The sequence below is a fragment of the Schistocerca piceifrons genome, chromosome 3 (assembly GCF_021461385.2).
Source record: "Schistocerca piceifrons isolate TAMUIC-IGC-003096 chromosome 3, iqSchPice1.1, whole genome shotgun sequence".
In the NCBI taxonomy this organism is placed as follows: domain Eukaryota; kingdom Metazoa; phylum Arthropoda; class Insecta; order Orthoptera; family Acrididae; genus Schistocerca; species Schistocerca piceifrons.
Genome location: NC_060140.1, coordinates 902,788,141 through 902,794,140, shown reverse-complemented (window position 1 = coordinate 902,794,140; position 6,000 = coordinate 902,788,141).

Genomic DNA, 6,000 nt, shown 5'->3' with positions numbered 1-6,000 from the left:
GTGTATTGGTTACTCTTCATGTTTTACTGTTCCTATTAAAAGATACTGATAAAATGAAAATTGAACTAGACTAATTTGGGGTCACACTATCGAATGGACTGTAAAGCTCTGCTGTAAAAATAATTTTGTTTGGGTGTTAACAAGAGACAAACTGACACTTTCTACTGACACTGAGTATCACATGAAAGACATGATGAGCAGTATTTGTTTGCAATAACTCTAGCTACATAATGAAAAACAACGTAAAATCCAGCATGGAATGTAATAATATTATGAAAAGGAAAGTTGCCACTCACCGTCGTCTATTTTTGATGAAGATTTATGGGCCGAAAGTTTTATTTGTTACAGTCTTTTTGTTGTGCCTACCCGTGACTCAGCATCTCCGCTATATAGTGAGTGGAAACTTCCCTTTTCATAATATCGTTAATCAAAAACAAAATTCAGAGTATCTGCTGAGACACCAAAAAAAAATGCATCTTGAAGACTCTTAGCAGAAAGAACCTGTACATGCAACTGTCAAACTGAACTATGTCTGATGCGTTACCTTCAATGCAGCACTTACCCCATAATATTAAATACATATTGATGCATTATGCCTCGAAAATGAGAGTCCAATAGCCTATTACATTAAAAAATCACTGATATGTAATGTATACTTCAGAGGTAGGTACTGTACGTGCATAATTTCTACATGACTCAGCTAATGCAATACAAATTCCCGTCTAAAATGGATCAGCCTATCCGCTAGTAGTAGAATGACTTTCAGTGAATTTTTACATTACGTAAAAACTTAAAAAAAAAAAAAAAAATCATCACCCATAGTCTCTTCATAGTGTTCTATACATCCCCCCTCCCCCCCCCCCCCAAAACAAAGTAAATTAAATCAACTGCAGGTATTTCAAGGGGTCTCCTCAGTCCATGGCTTCTCAGTGGCAACTATATCTGTTGCAAAATACCATTCTGTCTGTCACTGTGTAATGCATCAAAATGTAGTCTCATTCAAACAACTGTTATCTGCTGGTATGAAGTTTCCGCATTGTCACCAATCAGGAGAACAGTTCCACAATAAATGATGATAAATGAAACAACTTAAGTTTTTTTTAGGCTTTCTCAACATAGCAAATATTATTGAAGTTCTCATGTTTTGTCTCAAAAATAATTTCATAAACTATGCAACTTCTCCATAGAGCACCTGCTAATCTTGTTGTTGATTATTGGCAGAAGAGGACTACTTATGTAGTATTCTGGTTTAAGGAAGAAGGGTTAAGGTTTAGTTTCCTGCCAATGATAAGGCCATTAGGAAATTAGCACAGGCCAGGTGGGGCACAGGGAAGGAATTTGACAGTGGGATTTTCAAAGGAACTTGCTTAAGCAATTGTGGGAAATTAAGAAAACCTGAATCTGAGTGGCTGTTTGAGGATTTGGACACTGATTCTCCCGACATTTTGAGGAGGAGGTGGTGTTGGGACTAGTTGTTTTGTTTTAACACCCTCTTGATGAGATCATTACAGACAGAGTACAAGCTTGAACTGAGGAAGGAAACTGGGCCTGTGCTAATCAAAGAAACCATCTTGGCATCTGCCTTAAACAATTTAGAGAGATGATGGAAAACCTTAATCTGAAATGCCACATGGGGATTTGAACAACCATAATCTCGAATGTCATTCCAGTGTCTTACCACTAGTTGATTCAAGTTCAATGTGTCTTAACCATTGCATCCCAACAGTTGGTATCTCCAATTTTCCAAATCCAGCGCTTAAGACATCAGTTCTGTCAATTTTTTACTCCTTTTTTAAATCTATGCCCACAAACATTATAACCTGTCACAGCAAAAATAGTTCTCATCCTGATATCTGAGTGACCTGTTCTTCCTTTTGAACTTCCCTAAATCCATTCCCCACTCATGATCAAGGAAGGAACTGATAATTCTAAAATTAGGATTGCAGCACGTACTTTTGTATGTGTCTATAGACAGTACTAAATATTTTGCCTCCTCAAGGTACGTGTTGTCCATAAAGCTGTCTGAGCAGTGAATCTTTTTGTTGCTATAAAATAGTTCTTAGCTAGAGCACTGCATCCATATTGCAGAACTGCATGAACAATGCTCACTTTGCCCATGTTGCAGAAGCAGGTGCCTGGCAACAGGTGAGTGACCCTGCCATGTGGCTTAAGAAGCACAAGCTTTGTACAGCTTTGTGACATGTAGTGGAACTAATGGGCCCAGCAAGTATTAGAATGTATTTTGAATTAGAATTTCTTTTCAGCTGTCAATTTTCCAAGTTTTCTATAGAGAATGTGTATGCTGTGTACCTGAGATTCACTATTACACAGTGACTGAGTACAACCACGTATAAACATTAAGGAGAAAATTGAATATTGAATGTGACTGATTTAGCTTTGACAGAGCAAATGAAAAGGAATTATGTTGAGGATCATGACAACATATTATAATTGTCAACTTCACTTATATTAACAAAAGAAGACTTCAATCCAGCTAAACAGTAGTAAGCAATAGGCAAATGAACTGACAGGACTCATTACAGTTGACAATATTAACTGCAAATAATGAAATGAAGGAACGGAGTGCAAGGTGTATTGGCAAGAAGAGATGGGTATTATTCGAATAAATTTCTATTGGGATAATTATTTGAATAAATAGATCATTCACACAAATCTATGCATAAATAAATTATTTATAACTTAAATAATGAATAATGTAGAATGCCACTGTACTTTCTTTGTTTATTTTTTGTATCAAATTCTATGACTAGTGCTCGTTCCCTTGGGTCAGTGCTGTTTCTGTTTGATAAATAAGTTACTAATGGATTGTTCATAAGTGTGCCTAGCTGGCTCAGTGGGTTATGTTCCAGATGAAAAAACTAAAGGTTTCATGTTTGATCTCCCTGTTGGTAATATGATTTTTTACTCTTACTTATCACTTCTTTCATTTCCGATAATGAGAAAAATGCAAAGTCAAGTTGCAGTATGTTTTGGAGTATATATTAAACTGTAGGTTCCTCTCCAAGTGGCTGTATAAGGTTGAGGTGTGTGGTGTGTGTGTGTGTGTGTGTGTGGGGGGGGGGGGGGGGCTAGGGCACATCACCATGCCTAGTAAAGCACTGCAATGTTCAAAACAAACTTTGGGTTGAGCACAACTTCACTTGCTTTACAGCAACATAAAAATACTTAATAGGCAGTTGGCGTTATGGGTTTCACTACCGACACAGTCCATTTCAAATGACTCTGCACTTGCCAGTACTTCCCCCTTCTCTGTGCTAACATGTGGAAGTACTTTACAAGTAACCAAAGGTGAGAGTGCAGCCAACAGAAACTCTTAATCTGCAGCACCTTCTTCCACTGCAGCAAAATTGCTTGCACTATAGGATATTTATGTCTTATTGATATAACTATGCAATTTGTTCATGTTTGTAGTGCTTCAAAATGAGTGAAGCAAATAAGAAATCAGTTGATAATGACTAACAACAGACTTTCAAGAACTCCTATAACAATTGTGGAGTGTTGCTATACATACAAAATCATCCAAAAATGTTTTAGGATTAACTCTGACTAAGCTTTCTATCAGAATATGGAATAGTTTCTCATTCCGACTTGTGTATGTGTACGATTCAAACATTCAGGAGAGACAATGGATTAGAGTACGTAACAGAAAGCATAAACTGCAGCACACTGACATCTTTTTTAATGAGAAAGTGTCAAGAAACAACTGGAAGACATTTTTTACCTTTATACACCGACTGGAATTAGTGTAGCATTGTCTTACCCACAATTTAAAAACAGAGAGTTCACCTGTATTGCTATCCATGACCAATGGAAACTTACAACAAACTAGGGACATATAACAGCCAAAAAAATGTATAAGAAATTGGGACATGAGTTCTGAATGATGTTACAATGTAATAAGAAAATTTTATTTTGTATGTGAAATAGGATGTGAAATGAACATGGAATCAAACGAATTATCTTATAAAAACTACTGAAAAACTGAAGATTTCTCAGTTTTTGATGAAAACATTGAGAGCTGAAAGTCATATATCATTAAATAAGGACAATTTCAGGGGATTTAACACAGTGCTATCTTCTTTGCAAGAATTATTTTCTTTAGTGCCACAACAGCAAATCTTCACATATCAAATAAAGTTTAAGAGGAAATCTTCGAAAAAAATAGTTGTTCAGACAACTAACTTAAAAGCAACAAAAAGTAAATTTGTTTAATAGGTGACAAAGAAATGTTGTAGTAAATGTCATTGAATTTCAATTTTATCTATTATTCATAAAACATTTTTATTCTTGTAAGTGAATAATGTTTCAAATAATATTTAAACAATGAAAAATCCAGCATTGAATATAAAAATATCATGAAAAGGATAGTTGCTACTCACCGTTTAGCAGAGATGCTGAATCACAGACAGGCGCAACAAAAAGACTGTCGGAAAGTGAGCTTTCGGCCAACAATGCCTTCTCTGGCATCTGAAGACAGACTCAAGAGTTGTGTGTGTAAGTTGCAATTGTGCGCGTGCACTTGTGTGTGTGTGTGTGTGTGTGTGTGTGTGTGTGTGTGTGTGTGTGTGTGTGTATGTGTGTGTGTTTTGTCTATTTTCAACAAAGGCGCTGTTGGCCGAAAGCTCACTTTCCGAAGCTCTTTTTGTTGTGTCTTCAGCACCTCCGCTATATGGTAAGAGGCAACTATCATTTTCATAATATTGTTTGAATAATATTTGTTATTCAACAGTAACAAATACTAATTTTTATCTGTATTTGTTATTCAGCACTCAAATTTTGCCCATCTCTGGCAGTAAGCAAAGGGTACTGCATATGTGCAAACTGCAAACTCACAGCCTGTGTGCAAGTTAATGCAAATGCATGACAATCACGTCACTATGAACAGGCATTCACTCAGCTGTGCCATCTCCACTGCTGTGGAGAACCGCTCGCTCAGCTGTCATTACGCAATACACCATTGGTAACCTTCAACAACTTCCACCAAAGTATGTGAAGTGTACTGGCACTCTCTTTCACACACCGCAACTGTACTAATACCACACAAATCGGACATGAGCTTGCAGTGCTCTAATGCCATCCTGAGATCTTCCTCTAACAATCAACAGCACCTGGAGATGAGAAACAGGTTCTCAAATCAAAATAACAAATTCAGAGCCCAAGTGTCTTAGTAACATGAATATTTTTGAACTTCCTGAAAGGTGCCAGAATGTGATGCAAACCAAGACATTTGTCTCATATCGGAAATTCTCTTACCAACTGAGCTACTCAAACACGACTTACAAACGAGCACCCATATTTCATCTCCCTGTATCCTTCTCCTACCTTTCTAATTCTAAGGAGATTCCCCTCTATACCTTGCTGGACCATCACCCCTGGGACAAGGAATAGAACAGACAATGGCTTTGTTCATTAAGGGTTCCACAACAAATTTAGAGTGAAAATGCAATAAGATGTTTGAATCTAGTGGCTTCCTGGTAATCCCTTCACTTTCAAAATACAAAACTTTTCCCTATTTAAAAATTTTTCTCCCTCTTCCTCCAGTCACCTTGTTTCTTTAAAATATTCTCTATATTTTAGTTCTTCTAGCACTGCAACTTGAAGCCCTTCCAAACATTGCTCCTTTTCCTCATGGTGTCACTTTTGTTCTGAGAATACAAAGATCTGCGAACTAGAAGACGAGTTACCGTTTTGATATACCTGAGATCAGAAAGTCGTTCAGAGCATATTATACATACACGAGAATATCATACACCCTTGCCAGAAGAGAATTTGGGACAAGTCTTGCACTATGTGCACCTACATCTGAAGGAAATCACAATGGAATGAAATTTCTCTCTAAAGTATAATGTGTACTCAATATAAAAAAAGTATGTAATGCATGCCACAACCATAAATATTATCTATTATTATAACACAATGCTCCCATACGAAATCAGCAGTAGATTTCTTTTCAAGCTCTTTGTTATTTTCTGTTAAAAC